General features: G+C 44.9%; 1 pseudogene; it reads right to left on the bottom strand.

Annotated features, from left to right (window-relative positions):
• Window positions 1–16,472: 16,472 nt before the first annotated feature.
• LOC131394245 (peroxynitrite isomerase THAP4-like) overlaps window positions 16,473–26,375 on the bottom strand; it is a 344,748-nt pseudogene continuing 334,845 nt past the window's right edge.

Raw genomic sequence — 26,375 nt, 5'->3', positions numbered from 1 at the left:
CTGTCCTTCAACCATGTCCTCACTTCTCTTCTGATCTGTCTTAAATTACATTGTCCATTGTTACCTTTCATATGCCTTCAATACCCTTCCCCACTCTTTCTCCATCCTATTTGCTTCAGTAAACCACACACTAGTGAATGTACCTCTTCACTTAGAAATTTTAATTTCTGAAAAATCTTGGCTAAATGTGTTACCACTACATCTCCTTTCAAGTAGAACTTATATTTCCTATATTAATAGCTTTGTTTTGGGTATACCACTGACTTGATGCTTTCTTTTAGTTGTCATTCTAGCAGTAAGTATTCTGAGTCTTTAACTCTCTTGCTTGACCTGTTACTCTCCTTCCAATAAATGACTTGGTGTATTCATTCAGAAAACATTTATTTTTGAGTATCGACTTTGGGGTAAGCCTTGTGTTTGGCATTGGGTTGACACTAGTGATGGAAATGGGTGAAATGTCTCATCTCATGGATCTTACATTCTACTGTGTAGAAGAGATAATAAAAAAATGTAAAAAATATCAGGTGTGGTTAATATTATGAACAAAAGTAAACAAGGTAAGAAACATATCACTATTTTATATTTACTGGTCAAAGAAGTCTTCTCTGACAATCCAATGGCAGAGAAGAGACCCAAATTAATTGAAGAAATAGGCTGTGACATGTCTGCAGAAAGATTTCCAGGGGAAGAGAACAGTAATCTTTTTCTTTTAATATGTGTGTTAAGTCCATTGATGTTTACTGATATGTCCAACACATTTAATTGTATTATCACACATTTAATTTTATTTTATATTCTCTTTCTCTCTTTATTTTAAAATATTTCACGATATGGGCTACTATTTAACTTTCTTTCTATTTAACGACATTTGTATGTTTTTTCTATTATCTTTATACCAACAACCTTATAATGTATAAAAAATACTTTTATAATATGCTTAGACTCCTTTCTCTTTACAAAGCATCTATTGTTTCTCTAGCATAAACAAGAATAACACAGTTTCTAAAATATTCCTCTCTCTTCTTTTCCTTCCTTTATCACTGAATTTTAATGAGTTCTTCTGTGTTAATGTTTACTACTGTATCTTTCATATTTTCATTATGATACCCATGAGAAAATAAGGCATTGAAAGCCAAACATCTAGAATTGATGACAGAAAATTATGAAGTAAAGACAGCAATACAATATGGAATAAGGACTACTATGAAACAACAAAAGATACAAGGACAAAACTGAAGCTCATCTAAAAGTAATATGGATCAAAATTTCCAGTGACAAAACAATCAAATTATTACCATATAGAAAACATTAAATGCTATCATAATTCTGAAGAGAAGTACAGATAAAAGAAAATAAATAAGATGCTAACCTCTGCAATAGAGAAATAATAAGCATTTTCCCCTAAAAGAAACCAGAAAATAATAGAAGAGAGTCAACAGGCATATGTAAAGAAGCTGATTAAAAGTATTTACCTGTAAAAGAAAATGAAAACACAGTTGAAAAATTCTGTTACTCTTTTTCTATTTTTACTTCAGAGTTCTTTTATAATACATTTATACTGATTTTTTAATTATAGTACAAAAATAATTTCATAATTTCTTTTTTTACTTAATATATTATTTTGAGTATTTCTTTGTGATTATATAATTTCCATACATATGCACAATTAACAGTTTTCTCTGTACTTGAACACTTTTGGTGTTTCCATTTTTTTCTTTTCATTAATAATAGCATTAAGTGTATTTTACATAAATTGTGGTCTATTTTTATGATTACGTATTTATAAAGTGTTTTTAGAAATGCAATTGATAAGCCAAAAACAGGGACAGAAAAGTCATTTTACACAAATTACCAATTTGCTTTCCAGGACATTTGTCCAATTTATTCCTACAGGAAAAAACAGTCTTGCCTAGTTATACAATCATTTAATATTGTAATTGTTTTAAAACTACACAATGAAAATGGTTAATATAAATGTTTCCACCACTTCTGAAATCATGAAATGACAGAAATGTGTTCTTTTAAGGAATGAAAAATAGGAAAATGATACCCTCTACATGTCCGAAACATTGAACAATTCCTGAAAAATAGAAGGTATATAGGATCAGGTTTAGAGAAGAAAAATTTAAGGAACTCACAGCGCCCTTCTGACAGGATAAGACAAACCTATTCAATCCAAGCAATGCAAAGGAAAGAAAATAATCCCTACAGTGCTCAGCAGATAAGCTAAAGCCATGCCTCCACATGCCACAGAGAGTCTCAGAAAATAATGAGATAAAGCAAACAGAAACTCTTAAATATAAAAAAGAAAACACAATGAAAAATTTCCACACATTTAAGTGAAACCAAATTCATCAAAAAGAATCTCTAAAATCAGATAAAATACAATTACAAAAAAAGAAAGGAAGGTAAAAAAAAGAATTATTAATAATTGAGGAAAGATTCTTAATAAAGAAAATTTTAAATAGTTTCAAAAGTAGTGAAAAGCATAAAAACAACTGGAAATATATGACTTTTTAAAAAGTTATTAGAATAAGAGGGAAAAAATAGTAATAGCACTCAGCAGAACAGACATAGGTGAAAAATAGTTTAGCAAATGGAAGATCAAGTCAATACATGTACACTGAATACAATGAAAAAGGAAAAATAATGATATATATAATTTAAAAAGTGCTAAAAGATGGAAGGACAATGGTGTTCTGGTAAACCATCTCCCTCCCAAAACAAAATAGAGAAAAACAAAAAACCCAGTAATTTCAATGATTTGTAGTGTTTGCCAATTTCCATAGTGTAAATAATCCCACCATCACTAAATTCAAATTGCCAATGTGATGTCACTGATCATGAAGTTTGGAACAGATGTGCACAATTATCACTCACTAGTCAATGCAAGCCTGCTCCAACACACCACTGCATAGAAGATGCACCATATGATACTTCAGGAGGAGCAAATAAGGAAGATTAACAGGACAAAATGATAGAAACAATTGCTGTGAGGTGAGGAAAGAAATCTGTCTTCAAATTCACAAAGATAATTTAGGTACAAGGCTGGATAAAATACATACAATAATAAAAAAAATTCAAATGATACACATCATAATAACATTAAAGAACACAAAAACTATGCTCTCAGAGGATAACAAAAGCATTTACATATAAATAAACTAGATTTGCATCCAAAATCTTATCAGGAACACTGGATTCTAGAAAGTAGGAAGAGTATTAACAATTTTCATTTAAGGTGATACAAGTGAGAAAGCAAAGCAAGTGAAGTATGAGGCATACAAAGCTTTAGAAAGACTGCCACATTACTATATACATTTCTCAAACAATTACTTTAGAATTTACACAGTAAAGAAATAATATATTGGTTGATGAAGATAATGTTTTGTAAGAAAGTAAATTAAGCAAAGAAACTAGTAAAACTAGTAGTCACATCTAAACAATGTTTCATATAGATTTTTATCACATAATATGTTTATAAAATTGGGACAAAGAATCAACATAAAAAGGTAGGGGAGAATAGAAAACAAAAGTAAAATACAGCATATTTCCTTTTGGGGAAAAGAGAAGCATGTCTGTGTATGTTTGTATGTGTGTGTGTATAAAAAATGTAAGTTTAATACATATATTTGTATTATTGCCATCCGAATAAGATTATAAGTAAAATGGATGTCTTCCAAACCAAAATAATAATAATAATAATAATAATGAGTAGGCAATAGAAATTCAATTATCCAAACAAAAAGAAACATATTTTTTTAAAAGAAAGAACAAGGACATAAGGTAAATGAAAATCAAACAAAAATACATAGAAATGAGTCAAAATACATATGTAACCACCAAAAAGGGGATTAAATTTGATTGAAAGTTACCAGCAGTCACACTGAGTAAATGAATACAATCTAAATATACATTATTTATGGAAAATACACTTAAAACTAAATATACAAGAGCATCTTGGATAATGTATATATAAAATAAAGAAATGGATCCTGATGTGGCATTCAATAGAATATAAAACAGAATCACGAGTTAGAAATGTATTGAAGAAGAGTTGGATTGAGAAGTCTTCTCTGAGAAAGTATTATTTTTATAGAGAAAAAGATAATAGTCTTGTAATTATTGGTAAGGGAAGTAATCTAGGAAGGGGAAGTAAAATTTGCTAGGATTCTAAAGATTAATAATAATAATAAAAATAATAATGTTAGCATGATCCCTAAGTAGGAGGGGATCAAAAAGGCCTGGAAGCCCAGAAAGTAAGATGGAAAAAGTCAAAGATATTTGGAGAGGTAGACTTGGTCCAGACAAAACCATTTCTACAGTATATGGCTGTTAAGAAGATCAAATAAGAAATTCCTGTAAAGCGTCATAACAAGAACAATGACATCAATTTTACAAAAAAAACCTAGTAAGATTTCAGTGAGGTGACTACTGATTAAATCAGTAGCTCCTCTTTAATCCAAGATCAATTGTAAAATATAGTGAGAAGATACCCCCTCCACCAAAGAAACATCATATAACGCATACAAATAAAGGTCCACAAAAGGCGCTACATCAGTAATGAAGCATTATCACACTTCACAAATGGACACAAAAAAGCTGAACGGAAGTCTCAATATAATAAACATGAAGATTTTAGATTTTATTCAAAATAGTTGACCATTTTAAAGCAATCTCAATAGGACTTTATTGACCTTTCTTGATTTTATTGCTCTTGTTGTGATGATTTCGTTGTTCCTGCTTCTCAATTCTAAAAACAGTAACATCCCACTGTAGGAAAAATACGAAATCTTCATACATCTTCTTTCTTAACAGAAAGAAAGCCAAGGAATAAAGTGGCCTCCACCAATTTTCCACCATCTACATCTCCTCACAACCACCTCCTTAGTAGAACTAAAATTACAGGTGAAATCTCAGACACAAGGGAATCTGTATTCTTAGATTTTAGCTTTCCATCCTTAAAAGTGTAGAGAAGCAGATTTGAAGGAGTTGGAAACCGCTTCATGACAAGGAAGCCAGTCACAATATCCATTAGTGATTCGTTATTGCAATATGTTTAGTTTTTGCCTTTAACCCAATATAGTGTTATTTCATTTTTAATAGGTATGTCTAATACATTTCCATTTATGAATATCATATATATATATACACACATATGTAGATATATACATATATATACACATTTATTATGTATGTGGTTTGTTTTCTGACAAGTTATTTTTACTATGCTTCCTGTTTTAAAAAAACTTATTTTGGGGGGGAAGTCAAGATGGCGGCGTAGGCAGACTCTGAACTCACCTCCTCCCAAGGACACAGCCGATTTACAACTACTCCTGGAAAAATTACCCCGGAGACAGAACTGAAAACTGGATAAGAGGAACTCCTGCAACAACGGACAATCCTAACTGAGGTGGAAGAGGCAGAAACTCCCTTCTGGAGAGGAAAAACGCCGCCTTCACAAGCCGCCAGCGTCACGGCTGCCAGGAGCTGCCCACAGGTCCGCAGCCTCCCTGGAGGCACGGGGCCCTGAGCTGGGGAGCGCCCCCACTGTGGGCATTTTGTGGACCCAGCACAATCAAGATGAGTGGCATAATATCTGACTTTGCCTGCTACTAAAACATTGGGGAGTACCCCCAGAAACGGTGGCTCACAAAGACATTAAAATCAGCTCTTAAAGGGCCCACACGCAAACTCACCCGTTTCAGAAAGCAACCTAAAATCACCAGAAAGAAAGGTGCACAGTGCTGTGGTGAAGAGACTCACCAAATAGGCCCTGAGTGCATCTCGGTGAGGGGTGAGACCTCTCCAGGGACTGGGACATTGGCGGCAGCCATTGTTGTGGCCTGGTGTGGGCGTGCTGACACAGATGCCATTGGAGTTCTCCCTGAGGCCTGCTAGCCCAGGGTCTGCTCCACCCGCTAGAGCACCGATTTCATCCAGCTCAGCCAGGGCAGGCAGCCCACCCTAGAGACTGGCCCCACCCAACAACAAGCCCTCAGGCAACGTGTGGGCCTGCATAGATTGGTGACTGGATTCTCTGCAGCCTGACAACTGAGCAGACTTCAGTGGGGCAGGGCGTGCACAAGGAGCGGGTGGAGAGTGTGGGGCTGTGGTAGAGTGTGTGGGGCTCCTGCCGTGGAGAGACTGGGTCCGCTCGGGAGGTCGGGGTGCGCACATGGGGCAGGACTGTGTTGACTGTGTGTGTGGACATGTGGGTGGTGGGGCTTGTCAGCTGCAGAAGACTTGTGCTTCTCAAAGACCCACATAGGGGGTTTGCTCCACCCTCCAAAGCCTGAAACAATTGGGTGCCCCCATGCCTGAGGCCAGGCACACCCAGCTGCAGTCCTCAGAGAGCTGACAAGAGACATAAAGGCTGGAGGCTTATAGCAATTGTAAGCCCCTGAGCCTAACAACCTGCCACAATGGGGACCTACTCACCAAAGAGAAATACTGCAACACAAATGTGGTATTAGAACTTGCAGCCAACTGTGCTGGGGTTCCCCACACCTGATAAAAAGAATGAAGGGCCCACAACAAATACCAGCAGCTGAGCATTACAACAGTTAAATATACGTTAAAAAGATTACAGACCACGATCAAGTGGGATTTATTCCAGGTATGCAGGGATGGTTCAACAATCACAAATCAATCAATGTAATACACCACATTAATAAAATGAAGAATAAAAATCACATGATCATCTCAATAGATGCAGAGAAAGCATTTCACAAGATACAGCATCTGTTTATGATAAAAACTCTGAATAAAATGGGTACAGAAGGAAAGTACCTCAACACAATAAAGACCATATATGAGAAACCCACAGCTAATATCATCCTCAATGGTGAAAAACTGAAAGCTATCCCTCTAAGAACAGGAACCAGACAAGGATGCCCACTGTCACCACTCCTATTTAACATAGTACTGGAAGTCCTAGCCAGAACAATCAGGCAAGAGAAAGAAATAAAAGGGATCCAAATTGGAAAGGAAGAAGTGAAATTGTCACTATTTGCAGATGACATGATTTTATATATAGAAAACCCTAAAGAATCCACCAGAAAACTTTTAGAAGTAATAAACGAATATGATAAAGTTGCAGGATACAAAATCAACATACAAAAATCAGTTGCATTTCTATACACTAACAACGAAGTAGCAGAAAGAGAAATTAAGAATACCATCCCATTTACAATTGCACAAAAAGAATATAATATCTAGGAATAAACGTAACCAAAGAGGTGAAAGAGCTGTACATGGAAAACAATAAAACATTGCTGAAAGAAAGTGAAGAAGACACAAAGAAATGGAAAGATATTCCGTGCTCTCGGATTGGAAGAATTAATATAGTTAAGATGTCCATACTTCCTAAAGCCATCTATAGATTCAATGCAATCCCTATCAAAGTTCCTACAACATTTTTCACAGAAATACAACAAAGAATCCTAAAATTTACTTGGAACATCAAAAGACCCTGAATAAGTAAAGGAATCCTGAGAAAAAAGAACAAAGCTGGAGGTATCACACTCCTTGATTTCAAAATATACTACAAAGCTATAGTAACCAAAACAGCATGGTACTGGCACAAAAACAGACACACAGATCAATGGAATAGAATCGAAAGCCCAGAAATAAACCCACACATCTGTGGACAGCTAATCTTTGACAAAGAAGCCAAGAACATACAATGGAGAAAAGAAAGTCTCTTCAACAAATGGTGTTGGGAAAACTGGATAGCCACATGCAAAAAAATGAAAGTAGACCCTTACGTTACACTGTACACAAAAATTAACTCCAAATGGATTAAAGACTTGAATGTAAGACCTGAAACTATGAAACTTCTAGAAGAAAACATAGGCAGTACGCTCTTTGACATTAGTCTTAGCAACATATTTTCAAGCACCATGTCTGACCGGGAAAGAGAAACAATAGAAAAAATAAGCAAATGGGACTACATCAAACTAAAAAGCTTCTGCACAGCAAAGGAAACCATCAACAAAACGAAAAGACAACCTAACAATTGGGAGAAGATATTTGCAAACCATACATCTGATAAGGGCTTAATCTCCAAAATATATAAAGAACTCATGCATCTCAACAACAAAAAAACTACCAACCCAATTAAAAAATGGGCAAAAGACCTGAACAGACATTTCTCCAAAGAAGATATACAGATGGCCAACAGACACATGAAAAGATCTTCAAAATCATTAACTATTAGGGAAATGCAAATCAAAACTACAATGACATATCACCTCACTCCCATCAGAATTAACAATACAGGAAACAACATGTGTTGGAGAGGATGTGGAGAGAAGGGAACTCTCAAACACTGCTGGTGGGAGTGCAAACTGGTGCAGCCACTATGGAAAACAGTATGGAGATTCCTCAAAAAATCAAGGATAGAACTACCATATGATCCAGCTATTCAACTGCTGGGTATTTATCCAAAGAACTTGAAAACACCAATGCATAAAGATACATGCACCCCTTTGTTCACTGCAGCGTTATTCACAATAGCTAAGAGTTGGAAGCAACCTAAGTGACCATCAAGGGACGAATGGATAAAGAAGCTGTGGTATATATACACAATGGAATACTACTCAGCCATAAGAAACGATGAAATCCAGTCATTTGTGACAACATGGATGGACATTGAGGGTATTATGCAAAGTGAAATAAGTCAGAAGGAGAAGGTCAAATACCGTATGATTTCCTTCATTAAGTAGTAGATGACAACAACAATAAACAAACACATAGAGACAGAGATTGGATTGGTGGTTACCAGAGGGGAAGGGGGGAGGGAGGAGGGCGAAAGGGATAATTGGGCACATCTGTGTGGTGATGGGTTGTAATTAGTATTTGGGTGGTGAACATGATGTAATCTATACAGAAATAGAAGTATAATGATGTACACCTGAAACTTATACAACGTTATAAACCAATGCTATTGCAATAAACAAAAAATTAAAAAAAAAAAGGAAATACTTCAAAAAACACTTATTTTCTTTTTCCTTCATTCTTTTCTGTAGAGTTAATTATGCATTTGAGTGTTTCTGTGTTTGAGAGCTCATAGATTTTTTTAGGGCTTTTGATTACCATTACAGGTGAAATAATATGCTTAAACATCTACTTCAATTTTTTCTACAGCACTTATTTACTATCACTTAAAAAAGAAAACTAGGACTTTTACAAATTCTAACATCCTCACAAAATGAGCTCAATTTGTTGTTTTTAGTTATATTATTCACATTAAAGTCTTTTGGAATATCCTTATTCAAAATTCCTTTAATGACATACTTTTGCCTACACATCTGTTAACTGATACACAAGTTTTATGTTGTGAATGGATAGCTCTGACAACAAAGCTATGCTTTTGCGAAGATATAAATGACAGAAAAGACTCATAAATAATGGTGAAAGAAATAGTCCTTATTCAAACTAAAACATGCATCTCACTGTCCTCTGGATCTGGTTGGTTACATTATTATTTCCACATTGTCATGATGTGACATCTAGACTATATTTTTAGCCATACTCTCATTTATTTAGTCATATATAGTCGTATTTCCTCATGTGTTATTATTACATGGTTCTGAATCTCATCACAAACCTTTTTAACACAGTTTCTCCATTTATCTCTTGTAGGCTAAGGTTTGTCCTCAATTTTATTTTAAGTAAACGTGGGTGCTCTATTTCCTAAAGCATCACATATTTCCAATAATTTTTAGTGATGTCATCATCGTGGCAGCGTAAAATATCCCTCATTTATGTCCCTTGTTTCAACAACCAATATTCAGCATTCATCCATGAACAGAGTGCCTCTGTGAAAGATGTGGGACCCAGAACCATATGCCAAGTCACTCAGGAGGAGTCTCACGCACCTGAGCATGTGCTAATATGCAGATGGACTTTGATACCAGCTGTAGATCTACAACAGACTATGAATGGAGCATCTGCAGAACATAGACTTGAGTGGTCACTTACAGAGGAGAGAGCCTTTGTGGAAGTCAAAATTTCCAGAGGACAAGTTTCAGCACTTAATTGGAGCAAAAAAAGAAAAATACTAATTTGCATTTATTGCAGTAAGAGGAACACCTTGACTTTGCACCTCCCCAGGATGGCACAACTCAGGGCAATCAAGATGGTCCATGATTTCTCCAACGGGAAAAGGAGGAGCTTGTGAGTAAATGCCTGGCTTCTCCAGCTGTGCAAAACACTGCCAAACAGACTGACTTCTCTGTCACAGCACCCAGAGCATTAAAGTGAGAGCTCCATGACTGGAGGATTGAGCAGATAGGGAGAGCAGCTATAAGATTCCTAGAGGCCATGAAAGGGACACAGTTTGTGCTGTCTGCATTCTGGGCTCCATCAGGAAGCCCATCCATGAAATAAGGAGAAAATCTCATCCATAGATCCCTAAGACTGACCCAGAGGCACCCCCAGTAGACGGCTGCCAAATCAAAACCTCCTGACAGTCTATGATGGCCATTACTCTCTGTGTACTCTAATGGCCAGCTCTCTGTGGACATTACTGAGGACGGTGGTGAGAGTGTACGGGAGGCAGGAAGCACATGCAGAAAGCAGAGCAGGGTCTGTGGGCAAGGGGGCAATGACAACTGTAATGCCGCTTTTAGGGGAACAACGCAGAGGCTGACAGCAGCAGGCCTGCTGTGTTGCAAGATCAAGAGAAGACGTGCAAGCATGAGAATTCAGCCACAAGAGGGAAGAAGAGGCATGGAGCAAAGGTGTCCACACAAGGCCACAGAAAGCCTCAGAATTTACAACAGAAGTGAGAAAAGGCATTGTACTTTGAGGGCAGTTAGTAGAGATTAGAGGAGACTACTACTTCAATCACAAAAATAGCAATGCCAAATTCCAAGGAACATGAAAAATCAGGAAAACAGGAAATCAGCAAATGTTCACAGTAATCTTCCAGTAACCAAACCCAAGATATGGCGATCTACAATTTACCCAGTAAATGCTTCAGAATACCTGTTTTAAGGAAAATCAATAAACTATGAAAAAACACAGAAATATAATTCAATGAAATCAGAAAAAATGCATGAACAAAATGAGAAGATTAACAAAAATATAGAAATCATAAAAAAGAACCAAAAAGCAATTCTGAAGCTAACTCAGTGAATGAAATGAAAAATGCAATACAGAGTATGAACAGCAGATTATACCAAACAAAAGGGGGAATCAGTAAAGTGAGGATGGGAATTTTGTAAAAAACCCAGTCAGAAGAGAGCAAAGAAAAAAGAATAAAAAGGAGTGCAGAAAGCCTATTAGATCTATGAGATATCGTAAATATATATATATATATATATCAGAATCTTTGGAGGTCCAGAAGGAGAAGAGGGGTAGAAGTGAGCAGAAAGTTCATTTAAAGCTTTCACAAGAAAAAAACAAATTTATAACTATGTGTAGTGATGGATGTTACCTAGACATTGTGATGATCATTTTACAATATGTACAAATATCAAATCATTATATTGTAGAACTGCAAGTAATGTCAGTTATACCTCAACTGAAAAAAATAGTGGGATGTCAGCAACATGGCCAAGTGAGGTGTTCCCTTTGTCTCTCCCCCTTTTGAACTACAACTAAATAGACATTCATTGAGCAACAGAGGAAGCCTAAACAGCACTGCATGTGTCTCCCAGGTGAGACACACAGTGGCCCTTAGCCCACTGGTGATTGCTCTCCCGGTGAGGGGGGAGCCCACCATGCCCCTGAGGCCACAAGGAGTGGCCCTGGCTGGGTCCACACGAGAAGCCGTGCCTACCAAGCACAGCAGCCTGCGGTCTGCAAGCAGAGTCTGTGGCCCACCGGGGCAGGCGAACTCCAGGCCTGCGCCAGCACACACAGCACTGCTGAGCCTTGAGAAAGGGAGTGTGCCCCGGGCGACAGCAGGACGAGGCGGCAGCCGCCCTTAACCGGTTCACAATCGCTTTGCAGGTGAGGGAGCGAGCCCATCGTGCCCCTGCAACCGCAAGGAGTGGTCCTAGCTTGGTCCTATGAGAGGAAGCCCCACTGACCAAGCACAGTCCACACAAGTGCCTGCAGTACCCACACAACTTCCAGCAGGCAGAGTTGGACCAGAAACTCTGCTCCTGCACCCCAAGTTGTAGCAGGTGGAAATCTGCCACCTAGTACTACCACAAATGCCCCAACCAAAGATTAGTTCATCAAACACCATGAGAAACCACAGCAACAGTTCAGACCAGAAGGAAAATGACAATTCTCCAGAAACGAACTCTGAAGGCACAGAAATTTACAATCTAAATGACAGAGAATTCAAAATGGCTGTCATAAAGAAACTCAACGAGATACAAGAGAACACAGAAACAGTTCAGTGAGCTCAGGAATAAAATGAACCTCTTCACCCAAGAGATTGAAACTATGAAAAAAAACAAGCAGAAATTCTGGATATGAAAAACATAATCAATGAAATAAAAAATAATATAGAAGACTTAAAGCATAGAGCCAATGTTATGGAGGAACGAATTAGTGATTTAGAGGATAAAAATATAGAAATGCTACAGGTGGAGGAAGAGACAGAAATAAGATTTAAAAAAATGAAGGAATTCTTCAAGAAATATCTGACTCAATTAGGAAAAGCAACATAAGGATTATAGGTATTTCAGAGGGAGAAGAGAGGGAGGAAGGAGCAGAGAGCTTGTTCAAAGAGATAATAGCTGAGAACTTTCCAAACCTGGGGAAGGAACCAGATACGCAAATACCTGAAGCCAATAGGATGCCTAATTACATCAATGCTAAAAGACCTTCCCCAAGGCATATAACAGTACAACTGGCAAAAGTCAATGACAAAGAAAAAATATTACGGGCAGCTAGACAAAAGAGAATTACAAAGGAACCCCTATCAGGCTTTCAGTGGATGTCCTGTCAGAAACTCCATAGGCTAGGAGAGAATGGAACAATATAGTCAAAATACTGAAAGACAAAAACTTTCAGCCAAGAATACCCTATCCAGTGAAAGTTCCCTTCAGGTACAATGGAGAAATAAAATCTTTCCCAGATACAAAAAAAAAAGCTGAGGGAGTTCATTGCCACTACACCTCCCCTACAAGAAATAATTAAAGATGGGCTCACACGGCAAACAAAAAGAGAAAGGCCTACAAAGTGTTGAGCAAGGAGATAATTAGACAGAAAAAATCAGAAAACTGCAGCTCTCTATCAGAACAGGGAAACAAATACTCACTTATAACCTAAAGATAAAGGGAAGGAAAGCATCAAAAGTAACTATAAACACTTCAACTGAGTCACAAACTCGCAGCATTAAAAACAGAATAATTTGTAACAACAATAACTCAGAAGGGGAAGAGGTGCGGGATGGAACCTACTCAGATTAATGGAGATAAGGAGCTATGAGAAATGGACTATTTCATCTATGAGATCTTTCATACAAACCTCATGGTAACCACTAAACAAAAAATTACAGCAGAGCTGCAATTCACAAAAAGAGAGAACGGAGAAAACCTCCTCAGAAAACCACCAAAATGAAATGGCAGTCATAAATACAAAAGAAGAGAAACAATGGAAACATAGATCAACCAGAAAAAGATAAAATGACAGTATTAAGCCCTCCTATATCAATAATCACTCTGAATGTAAATGGATTGAATTCTCCAATCAAAAGACACAGAGTAGCTGGATGGATTTAAAAAAAGATCTAACAATACGCAGCCTCCTGGAAACATATCTCAGGTCTCAAGACAAACACAGTCTCAGAGTGAAGGGATGGAAGACAATACTCCAAGCTAATGACAAACAAAAGAAAGCAAGTGTTGACATACTCATATCAGACAAAACAGACTTCAAGTTAAAAAAGACAATGAGAGACAAAGAGGGGCAGTATATAATGATAAAAAAGACACTCCACCAAGAGGACATAACAATTAATAATATATATGCACCTAACACAGGGGCACCAAAATACATAAAGCAACTATTAACAGACCTAAAGCGAGAAACTAGCAGAAACATAATAATTGCAGGGGACCTCAACACCCCACTTACATCAATGGACACATCATCCAGACAAAAAGTCAACAAGGAAACAGTAGATTTAAATGAAACACTTAATCAGATGCACTTAAAAGATATATACAGAGCAGTCCATCCAAAAACAGCAGAATACACATTCTTCTCAAGTGCACACGGATCATTCCCAAAGATAGACCATATGTTGGGAAACAAGGGAAACCTCAATAAATTTAAGAAAACTGAAATCATCCCAAGCATCTTTTCTGACCACAGTGCTATGAAACTAGAAATCAACTACAAGAAAAAAAAAAAGCTGGGAAAGTCAGAAATATATGGAGACTAAACATGCTGTTCTCTCATTTTCCTTTACTATATACGTTATTTATTGTACTTTGAAGTCAGCAGAGAGTTATCAACATCACGGGATGATTCAGGTTTTGCCCTCACAGTCACAGTAAAACCTACTTAAAGTAGATTATTCTTTTTATGTAATGTTCCAATAGATTCCAAAATATTATTTCAAAAGTGCTTTTATGTCTGTGTTCTCAAATAAGATATTTACTTGTAGGTCTCCGTTTTTCTGTTCTTCATTGCATGCTAATTCAGAGTTGCATCCAAGGAAATACCAGATTTCCCTCAGTTTTTTAGATCCATATGTGTTGGAAATTTGATTTATGAAGATGGACATGGCAGTTGGGGAATGGTGCTATTATCAAAAGAGACCTTGTCAGCATCAGTAATCTGACAGGAACCTACTGCTTATTGGGATTTAATTGTCTATTTGAGGGATCAAGCTTTCGCTATTGGCACTTCTCTTTCTCTACAGAGGGAAAGTACGGCCTTCCCAGTCTTTCTGTTACCAAATCACTTTCCTGGATGGCTGTGACATGTCAGGAAGGGCCTGGGATGCTGGGAACCAGAATTCATCCTCAGCTTCTGGCTGTCCTGAGAAGGCTTCCCTGGCAGAGTCCAGCCTGTGTGTCTGGGTGACACTTGCAGCCATCAGAAAGGAGGGGATAACTCACAAGTGCGAAGTGATTCATCTAGCCCTTGTCTTAGAGGGTGTTCCCAAGGGGTGAGGTTCAAAATGCCACGTGGTAACGCTTTGAGCGCTCCCAGTCATGGGGTGGGTTCTCGGGGTGAGCTCAGAGCAGTGTCTGTTCACCACCAGATGGGAAGCATTTCAGTATTTTAATTGGTAGGGCTGTGTTCACGCATGTCCATGGATCATCAGTTCCGTGGCATTCCCTGCTGGACCCCCCCCAAACCCCTCTCATGCCTCATCTTTCAAAGCTCCCAACAGGAAAAGTTCACACCCCCAGAGGTGGTTGTGATGTAACCACAGCACGTGACTGGGGAAAAGAACACAGCCACCCAGAGGCGACACACTTTAAGGGCTGAGGCCCAAGTGCCCCATTTGGACGAGCTGGTAACACCAACACTGAGTGTGTAAACTGGAGGATTGTCCAAGACCATGGACCTCAGAATGACATGGGCTCAGAAGTCACCTTGGAAGGCAAGGGACACTCACTGGCCAGGATTATGGTCCCTTATCCTGGCAAAGTAGAGCTCACCCCTGACCTACCAGACCAAGCGAGGGAGGAGGTGCCAGAATGAACCTGAGAGAGAGGCTGGGAGCCTTCTAGGGAATTTCTGCCCTAAAGGGAATTGCATAAGGAAGGCAGGGGTGCTGAGAATCCTAGTTCACAGGGAGCAGTCATGTTTATGGAACGAGGCCCAGCAGTAGCCTTAAAGCTGCATCACAAATCTTTCCCCCCGGATACAAAACAAGCAAGAAAAGGAATTCAGAGTCCTGGATAAGGATCCTAGCAGGATTCTAACCTAGGTCAGGGGTGAACATGGAGCCCAGAAAGGGGTCTCAGGAGGGACAGTCCTGCCTGCCTTTAGTCCATTTGCAAATGAGCTTCCTTGGGCCTTGTCCTCTCCACGTGCACATTTTGATCTTTTTACATTGTTTTCCCCACTTAGAGCTGATGCAATTCCAGAGATTCAACTAGAAAACTACAAGTTCCTAATATTTGGTCAAAAGAAACCTCAACAAGAGAAGCAGAAAACATTCCCTGTGCCTCCAGAATGTAGAAAGGCAGCACCTGCCTGTGGTATGACATGGTCCTGGGTAGTGCTGTTTTAAAGACACCCACATTTCAGTGGTTGTTGATCTGCCTGTGAAAGTATCTTCAACCTTTAAGTCCCAAGAGAAGGGGCGGGGGGCCATGTCTGCTCCTGGAGGAGCTGAATGATACTGAAATGAACTGGTCCTCTGAGTTAGGGGGACTTGGGAGTGTCCCCAATAGCCAGGGAAGGGGCTGGCCCTTCTCCCTTCTCCCACATACAATAAGCTGATGACCTGGAAGAGTTCTTGATTCAGGGAGAAATGTGAGATCCTGTGTCTCTCTTACATGCCTACAGAAAGCGACAGAACCACACCACAACTCCCAGGCTGTAAAAGGAATAGGACTTTAATATAATATTCAAATATGGCATTTACTATTTACAACAAATAACCACTGTCCCTCCCCAATGGGTGACTAGGTGCTGGGGCAAATAAGTCAGGGAGCTGGGGTGGGGTCGTCCCCTCTCTCTTGGGCTTCATGGGGCCCCAGGAATCAGCTTACAATGTTCCCCTTCCTGTCAGGTGGGAGGAGCTGGCCCTGTGCATCGCAAGCCTCCCAGCTGTGCCCTCGCTGCTGAGGATGGGGCTGTGATCGGCCACTGGTACGGGGCTTGGGGTTGGGACCTGGGGGCTGAGTAGAAGAGTTGGGTTACCTTGGGGGGCCTCCCTCAGAATCATGGCCCCCCACCCTGTCACCACTGCACTGGGTGCTCCAGACCCTGTGCTCAGTGCTGTCAGCCACCAGCACCCCATTTGTCCCTGCCAGGAGAGCGATCATTTAGTATCACCTATTTCACAGAGGGGGAAACGGAGTCTCAGGAAGCTGAAGAGAGTCACCCCAGTCACGGGACTGTTCAGTAGTGGAGCTGGGATTCAAGTGCCAGCTATCCGACTCCCCAAGGCCACACTTAGCCTGAAGCCTTACTGAACTCCTAGCAGTCAGTCGCCCCGGCCCAGACACTCACTCACCCCTGACCTTGATGATGGCCGGTTCTTCTTGGCCTTGAGTATTCTGCTGGCCAACTAGGTCTGGGGCTCCAGCTGGCAGGACAGGCTGTAGCTACAGGGCAGAGAGGACCCTGTGAGCCTAGCAGGAGCTACACCTCAGGTGTCCCCCCACTGCCTTCCCAGCAGCTGGAGTCTGGGTGTCCCAGAGGTCGCCATGTAATAAGGCCCGGGGCTGACCGGGGGGCCACGGAGACGGCTCTCTGGGCTGGCCATCAGGGAGAGTCCACCCCTGCCCTCACCCAACTCCTGCCCAGCCTCACCCCTCATTCTCGTTGAGCAGCTCCATGTCCTGGAACCAGGCCCCAAATCGCTCCTCAGGCTCTAGGTTGTAATTCTTTGCAGCCACCTGGAGCAGCAGGATCTTACTCATGACTCAGTATTCCTGGGACCAGAGGGAAGGAGAGGATGCAGACAGGGCCTGGGTGGGGGATGCTGCAGGGGCCTTGTTGGAGGTGAGGAGTGGGGCAGGGGACCAGTGCTGGAAACCCTCCTTCACTCCAGTTCCATCCAGGCTCTACCTGTTCTCAGAATGGGAATAATCAGCCCCCCCTCCAGGAAGATTTCCTTGATGCCATCCTCCCCTCAACCCACCCGCCAATTGGATGGGTCTCCCTCTTCTGTTATCAAACTCTTCCACTCAATGTAAGATACAATGGGTGGCGCCAGGGACTGTTTTGCCCAGAGGGTCTCTGATTTCCACCTCCTTCCCCTCCCCTGCAGGGAGTGCCACAGCTGCTCACCTCAGTCCTTTTCTCAAGGTTGATTTCATTCCCCTGGAAGGCAGACAGCCAGAGTCCATCAGACAGAGCCCCCTAGCCTGACTAGCCCCCTAGGCCCACCCCTTCTCATGTTGCACCACTGCCAGGTCCCCAGAGGGGGCCGGGCATGCAGAGAAAACAGGACTTGGACCTAGGCCAGGCTCTGGGCTCCAGAGAAGGAGGACATGGGGGGAGACTGAGGGACCTGGCAGCACAACCCTCTCTGATGACAGACTTGGAGGCTGAGGCCTCAGGCAGAGGGGACTGCTCAGCCACTTATGTGCTGCCTGACTTGGAGGAGCCCGAATTCTCTCTCCCCCATGGGCAGCATGGGACGGAGAGGCTGAGTCCAGCTCAGATAAAACCTCAGGCAGCTGTGCCGTCAGGCAGCTCTGAGCTTCCCCAGCCTGGGGAACAGGAAAGGGCGTCTCAGGCGGAACCTCTGTTCACTCATCCCTAAGATGGGCCTGATGCCCCAGCTCCCAAGGGCGGCTGCGAGGCTCTCAGGAGAGGAGATGTGTCAAGTGCTGAGAACTCAGAGCTCAGATCAGGGGCTCCTGCATCCCCAGGCTCAGGATCCTGGTCCTCTCTGCCTGGTCCTCAGGTTCACCCACCTCGAGATTATCACCCATCACCAGGTGCAGCATCAGCAGGTCACCGAGGAAAGTGCCAAGATTGGGGATGACACCCTGTGACATCGGGATCAGGTGGGATGAGCCCTTGCTCTCAAGTCGACCCCCTGCAGACCCTCCCCTGAAAAGTCCTCACCCTCAGCCTCCTGGCCCACCCCAGGGTTCCCACGAGGAGCAGCCTAGGACCCTCAGCAGCCTCCCCTCAATTCCTCCTCCCTTCACACCCCAAGAACACCACACTCCTCCTCCTCACCTCCCAGGGCTGGCTTCTGGCAAATCACAGGGTATGCGGTCCCTGGCCCTCCCCACAACAACCCACCCTGCACCAGATCTTCCAGGCCCCCCTCCTGGTCACTTCTACTGGGGGATTCAGGCACTGTGGCACCAGGAGGAAGGGCCCTCCTCTCTTGATTTGAGGCCTCCAGCTGGGAGGGCAGAGCCCCTCCCCCACAGGCACACTCACCTGCTGCTGCTGCTGCTTCTCCTGCACTCTCTGGGGGATGATCTCCGGGGGGCAAACGTGGAGGGCCCCTCCTGCCAGGGTCGAGGACCGTGTCAGCGAGGCCATACTCCCCTCACCCCATTTCTCTCCAGCACCACTGGTCTCTGACCCTGGACATCTGACTCGAGGCAACTGGTACCAATGCCACTCCATCCTCTAAGATGTTGTGATTCTAGAACAAGCCCAGCTCCAACTCTCACTCTGGGTGTGAGCTTGGACCTGTGGCCTGGCCTCCCCGAGCCTGTTTCCTCATCTGGAAAGTGTGAGAACTCCAGCTACCTCACAGGTTCTCCTGAGGACTCAGTGTCACATGACTGTCATCATTGTTCTGGCCCTCACCCCTCCAGGTGGAGCAGGCAGAAAGCTCCCACATTCCTTTCCTCCCTCTTACCTCAACTCCACCCTGTGAGGCCTGCACCACAGAATCACCATCCCTCCGTTTCCCTGATGAGGAGACAGAGGCCCAAACAGCGGCAGTGAGTTGCTCAGGGGCCACAGAGAAGAAGCCACTTGCCCCTCCCAGCCAGAGGCACTGTTTCACCGTCCTCACCTAACCCCCAGCCCCACCACTGACAACAGTTCTGTCCCCTGAGCTCTCAAAGCGTGGTCCTGGGCCGAGCCATGGATGGAGAGGACAGGGTGTCTTGGGAGTCCAGTTGAGTGGCTCTTGCCTACTCCAGTCCCATGGAGTGTCTGGCCCCCAGGCTGGGACAGACAAGCAACTCCTCAGGACATTCCCCTGCATTGAACTCTTTCTGTATCCACTCAGGAACTGGACCCCCAAGGTGCCACCTCTGATCCACAGGGAAGCTGGTGACAGGATGCTTTGCTTCCTCGTTTGCATGAAACTCCTAACGTCCTTTCAGCAGGATCACTAAGAATCCATCAGTTGCTTAGATGCTTCTCATAAGCCACCGGGGGCATATGCCATTGCCAACCAGGCACTCAGGTGAGACTCCTGTGGTTGACTCGAGTGACTGCTCTAGGGGTCCAGTGGGGAGTCCCAGAATGCACACACATCTGTCTCTGGTGCAGCCGTTCAAACCCAAGGATGAGCAGCCTGTTTGTCCACCTGGGCCATGGGAATCCCCTGCCGTGCCCATCCCTGGGGCAGGCAGGGTGCCCCCCTTGAAGACGTGGTGAAGACAGAAGGAACAACAGGGGCCTGGCTTCCTGAGGACAGGTTTAGGCTGAGGGCTAAACCCACCCCAACCACTCAACAGCCTGGAAAAAGCTACATCCAGCAGGATGGACGTGCATGGAAGCCAGAGACCTGCTGATGGCACCAGCTCGGCAACTCGTCCTGGAACAGCCCAGCCAACACCACTGTGTCCCATGACTAGGGCCTCCTGCCCAAAAATGGCACCCCACCTGCCCATGGGCCTAACAGATCCCTCTGCTTGTTAACCTGGACAAGACAGACAGGAATATTTCAGAGAAAGTTCAAGTGAGAAACTATCAAAACCACAGCCTGCCCAGTCCCCCTCCCCCCCGGCCCCTCCTCTCTTTCCAGACCCCCAGCCTCCACTCTACCTTGGTCATCAGTTCGCTGCTCAAGGACTCGTCTTGGCTATAGAGCTCCTTAAGATTTCAGAGCTCTCCCTGAGGGGAGGGGAAAGAGGGAAGGATAAATTTAGGAATAATGTGAGGGGTCTGAGTGCAAATCCCTTTTCTTTGCAAACCCGAGAGATTCAACCTGCCTGGAAGAGTGTTCTCACTGGGCTCCTCTGAACACTATGGTCTAGTGGGACCGGGAGGGGGCTCTCCTGTTGGTCACTGGGGTCTCCACTCCCCAGCCCTACAGAGCAGCTCTGTTTTGACCACTTTGAGTTTCATCTGGGCGTAGAGTTCTGTTGCCATAAACACTTGAAAATCTCTAATTTGGCTCAACTCAGTACCTGACACTTAGGGATAACCTAGTCCTGAAGCAGAAGTAGTACACTAAGGAAACCAGGAGGCTTAGAGAGTCCCCGCTGAGGCCCAGGCCCTGTCCCCAGCATTTGCTGCCTCCCAGGAGTTCCCAGGTGACTGAGGGGACAATGGCAGACATACGGGAGATCCCCCACCCACCCTGGTCCTCCTATGGAGAGGGGCCTACCCACCAGGAAACTTCCCCCATGTGTTCTTCAGGTGGCTTGTGGAGGTTTTCCGCAGAGCAGAGATGACAGTGCGGGGCGAGGAGAAGTTCTTCAGGATCTCGCACTCCTGGGGAAGGGAAGAGAATGAGCTGTGAGGTGGGGCGCTGGAGCCCTGCTTGCTCTAGCTTCGGTCCCCTTCTATTTAAATCTCCCCTCCTGGATGAGACAGATGATCAGGGAGCCCCAGAAGGGCTCATTTAGGACCCAGAGAATAACACTCACAGGGAGGAGAATTTTAGCTCAACCCAGGGAAGGAGCCAGATAGGAAGTGAGCATCCTCCCACTGGACCTGGAGTCAAGGTCAGCGGGCCCCTGGCAGGAAGGGCCTAGGGACTGTGCAGGGGCTTAGACCACACACTTCAATCCTGGGAGCTAATAAAGGTGGAGAAGCAGTTCCCAAGGCTCCAGAGAGGGGCTCCACTGGGCCTCCTGCAGCATACCTGGGCCACCTGGACCCAGCGCTCCACAACCCTCGCCCTGTCCTGGGCCACCATGCTCGGGTCCCCGAGGCAGGTGGTGACAACGAGGCTGGCCACCCTTCTGAAGTGGTCGATGGTGGCCTGAACGGTGTGTGCCAGGTGCTCATTGCCGGGCTTGTTCCTCGTGCCCCAGGTGGAGCCCAGGCACTGAGAGGGCACCACCTACTGGAAGAGCTCCTGGGGAACAGAGGGAGTGTCACCCAGCCATGCCACACACCAGCTCTGTGTCCACAGCCCCCAAAGTCCCACAAGGGGTCACAGTTTAGAGCTGGAGCTCAGGAAGCTCAGGATGTGGCCTGAGCCTTGTGAGAGTCCCTGGGTTTTCTTCTCTGTCCACTGAGGGCACCTAGCACAGGATGACCCAGGACCCAATACGGGCAGGGAAGGGAGAGGGGCATTGCACCAGCCCTGGCTAACTCCAAGCTCCAGACGGTGGCTCAACTCTGCTCATGCCAAGGGGGCATCTTCCACCACCCTGATGCCCGCTCTGGTCTCACTCCCCATTCTGATGCACATTCCCCTGTGGCAGCTACAACCACGGGCCTTGTCTGTCTCCCTTGTAGTTAAGTACACATCAGGTGTCTAATAAGTCCTGAGGCTGTTGAGTCTCCTGAGCAGATGGTTGGGCCACCAGGGACCTGGCTGTACACAGTGAGGTCCCCTCCGCCACGATGGACCAGGCCTCGCCCAGCTTTCCATCTCTTCTACCTCATGGAGCCGGCACAGCCACTTTGTGCAGCAGGTCCTGTTAGTGTCCACCTCTACGGTCTGCAGGTGGACAGCAAAAGATCAGGTGTTCAGAAAGGTGCCCAGGTCGTACGGTTGGTAAGGGGTGGAGCCGGGATTTGGGCCCAGATCACAGGAGTGCGGATCAGGCCTGGGGCAACGATGGCGGATGGAAGGCCTGCCCCACCCCACCTGAGAGCCCAGCTGCTCACCGCATCCATCACGGTCAACTGCTCCACCACCAGCTTAGGAGGGAAGGCCATGAGGTTAGGCTTCTTCACACTCCTTAACGGCCACAGGTGGAGATGGGCTTCCCACTAGAAATGATGGTCCAGGTGACTCCAGCTCAGCAGCTCCCACTCCTGCTGGAGTCGATGTCGGCCCTTGCTCCAGCTCCAACACTGCTGATGGAGGGAATGCTGGCTCCAGTGCTAGAAGGGGTGATGTCAACAGAGCTGGAGCCAGCTCTACCTCCACCACTGCTCATTGCTCTGCTTCTGCCGCTGGCTGGAGCTCTGCAGCTGGCGCTGGAGCGGGATAAAGAGAAAGGTTCACCCACATAGCTGACTTTCCATGTGTCCTTCTAAACACAGGAAAGATCCCACTCCCTTCCAGGAATAGCCAGCCTGCAGTCCCCTTTACCCTCTGGCTCTGCCTCAGTGGCCTCCGGAAGCTCACACCAGGCAAGGGTAAGAGGGTCACGGCAGCTCAGCTCTGAACCAGGTAAGGAGACCTGCATGTACATCCCCTTTAGCTTGAAAAAGGGACAGCCCCTGTCTGGTCCCGCCCTAGTTCTGGTCCAACCCTGTACTCTCAAGGTCTTGAGTTGGAGACCCTCTGCTCCTGCTCTCATCTCAGAGCAGCACTGGATGGAGTTGGTGGCCTCGTGCACCCGCCCCTTGCCTAGTGAGTTGGTGGAGGTGAAACCATCGGGCAGCTCCTCGAAAACCTCCTGAGTGGAGTTCTGCACAGGCTGCCCGGGAGCTGGGCCAGAAGGAATCAGGGGCTGGCTGCACACTGCCACTGGGGCCAACCCCCAAGAGAAAGTCTGCTCCTCAGTTCAGGCACAGAGGGGCATCCCTGCAAAGAACTGTGGTCAGGGAGGGAAGGAGATGAAACCTCTAGGGCTCGGTAACATACGAGTAGAGGAGCTCACCTTCTTACGCTGCCAGCCATGACCTGGGGTATGAACATGACAGATGCACTAGGCTTCCGACACCTAACAACCAGCTCCTGGCCAGGAATGACCCGCCCCTCATGCCTTGCCTTTCCCCCTCCATGTAGACATATGCACACACACACAAAGAGCGGCAAGGGGTGTGGGGCTGATGAGGTGGGATCACAGTTGTGCCCGGCCTGCACTAGCCTTTCCTGGGCTGCCTCATGTTTCCTTTCGCTGCCTCCTGCCGGACACCCAGAGGCGTTGGGGATGAGGGCTGAGACAACGTCTGGAACGACCAAAAAGATTCTCTTTCTGGGCTTTTTGGAGCCCAGATCCTCCAAAAGTTGGGAAACAACAAAAACACATCTTTGCCTGTTGACTGTCTCCAATCAAGTGAGCTGGATGGGGGGCTGTGGGTGCCTGGTTACCAGAGTTCTAAGATCTGTTGAGGTCTATGACCAAAGCAGTGAGGTCATTTTTCAAGATTACCTGGGCCCCTTCTCTCAATCAGACTTGCCCAGAGCTGCCCCCTGCCCCCAGGCTGCTCACCCTCCTCCCCCATGTCATCTCCTGAACTGTACACAAGGAGCCCACACAGCCCTAGCCACAGCTCCCTGGAAACCTCACTAGGATCGTAGCTTTGAGGAGACAGAGATGAATGCAGACCTCCTTTTTCTTACCAGTTCTGCATCCTGGGAAAGTCCCTGTGCCTCTCAGGTCCTCCCCAGTCTCCAAACCAGCACCATGGGGATCAGGCTAAAATCTACTTCCTACGGGTGTCCCCTGGTGTATATGAGATAATATCTATTACCCTTGGGGGCTGGTGTCACATGTACCTAAGGCAGAAACTTAGAGATAGAAGAATAACAAGGAGGGGTGGGATGTAGCCCAGAACACCACTCAAAACAGGCTTGGGTTCCAGGAATGTGATATTGGAACAGTCACTTCCAACTTGGCCTCATTTTCAGGTCAGCGTCATGAGGGGGTTGAAACTAATGGAAATTCAGATATTGCCATCCTGTGGCATAAAATCATTCAATTGTTTGCTGCTTTATGTAGTATGAGACCCAAGTGCCTCATCTTGGCTCATGAGGTGGGCAGCCTCCACAGTGGTACCCAGTAAGCCCCACCCATGGTATAGCCATCCCAGTGGAACTACTAAGTGGTTAGTAACTGGCTTCTGAACATAATAACAGCCAAACTGATGGGATGTCTTCTCTAAATTTTAACTAAAAAAGTCTCTCACTTTCTCTTACTCCCTCTCTCATGTTCCCTCTCTCTCTCTCTCACTCTGTTGAATCCCTGGATCTGAGGAATCAAATACCAGTGTTTTGGAGCCGCCCAATGTGGAGGCCCATCGAGGAGAGAAGCATGGGAGTGCCCAGGCCAACAGACAGAAAGAAACTCAGGCTCTCAGTCCAAACTGAACCCTGAAGGCTGAGAGTGAACTTGGGGGCCAGTCTTCCCCCCGTTGAACCTCAGCTGAGGCCACAGCCCCAACCTGTTAAACTCATTGAGGCAGAGGCACCCAGCTAAAACGTGCCTGATTGCTGATCCACACAAATTGTGAGACAGTCAACATTTGTAGTTTTGAAATGCAAGGTTGGGGCAATGAAGTCAGAGAGGGAAAGGTAGCTGACACAGCCTACCAGGCCCTGGTCCTACCTTCCACTCCAGCTCCTGTTCTCTCCTCCCAGCCTCCCTCCAGCTGCACTGCCCACCGTTCTAACCTCCTCTGGCCAAACTCACTTCTGCCTGTGAGACTCAGGACCAGTGGTGCCATACCCCTGACTCACTGCTCCCAGAGTCGTGCAGGTCTGCCTCCCTCTTGTCATTCTGGTCCCAGCAAATGTCACCCTAGTGAGGCCTTTCAGACCCTCCTATCCAGTGACGCCCAGTCCTCCCTCACAGCCCCCTGCTGTGTTCTCTACAGCACTTGCTCTTTTCTTTCTTATGTCTTTGCTTTTGTCCATTTCCACTCTAGACTGTGAGCTCCTGGAAGTCAGGGACCACTTGGCCATTTTCATCCTGCACTTTGGCCCACCAGGGCACCTGGCACAGGATGAGGGCTCATTGCACAGCTGCTGAATGAGTATATGGGAAGATGTTGCACCCCTCCTCCTGCTTCTGACCAACTTTGATTGTGGAGATGAGCACTAGTAATAGGAGGTACAAGTTGTTTCTGAGGCAGGGGCACAGCCAGAAAGACCTCTGCTTGACTCTTCACTACTCCAGGACATCAAGCACAATTCAGTGGACACCATGTAAATTCTAGGTTTACAGCAGAATGACTTGATATATATATATTATGTAATGGTTACCAAAATAAGTTTAGTTAACATCCATCACCAAACAGAAATAAAAGGATTTTTTCCTGGGGATGAGAAGTTTTAGGATCTACTCTCTTAGCAACTTTCAAATATACCACACAGCCATGTTAACTTGCATAGTGCTGTATTATCAGTTATATCTCAATACAACTGAAAAAAATAAAAACAAAAACACACTGGCCACCACTGACACAAGAGGCTGCCCGCCCCCTGGTGGCCAGCACTAGTGCTGCAGCCCTCGCCAAAACTCCACCAAACAGAAAGGAAACTTTCTTAGGGTGTCCTCAAGGCAGAGGCTCTCCAAGGTCCCAGGGGTAAAGGAGCAGGACCTGCCGGCTTCGAGGGAGTGGGAGGAATCTCGGGAGCCTACCTTTCCCTCCATCTTGCTGTCCTCCACCAGGTGTCCTCTTCAGTCCTGAGGCATCCAACCTCAACCAGGACAATGACTACCCCGCCTCCAGATGAGGACCCCGAGGGTCCCACAAGGATTAGT

This window comes from Diceros bicornis, chromosome 30 (genome assembly GCF_020826845.1).
Source record: "Diceros bicornis minor isolate mBicDic1 chromosome 30, mDicBic1.mat.cur, whole genome shotgun sequence".
Taxonomy (NCBI): domain Eukaryota; kingdom Metazoa; phylum Chordata; class Mammalia; order Perissodactyla; family Rhinocerotidae; genus Diceros; species Diceros bicornis.
This window is presented reverse-complemented; position numbering and strand designations above follow the sequence as displayed.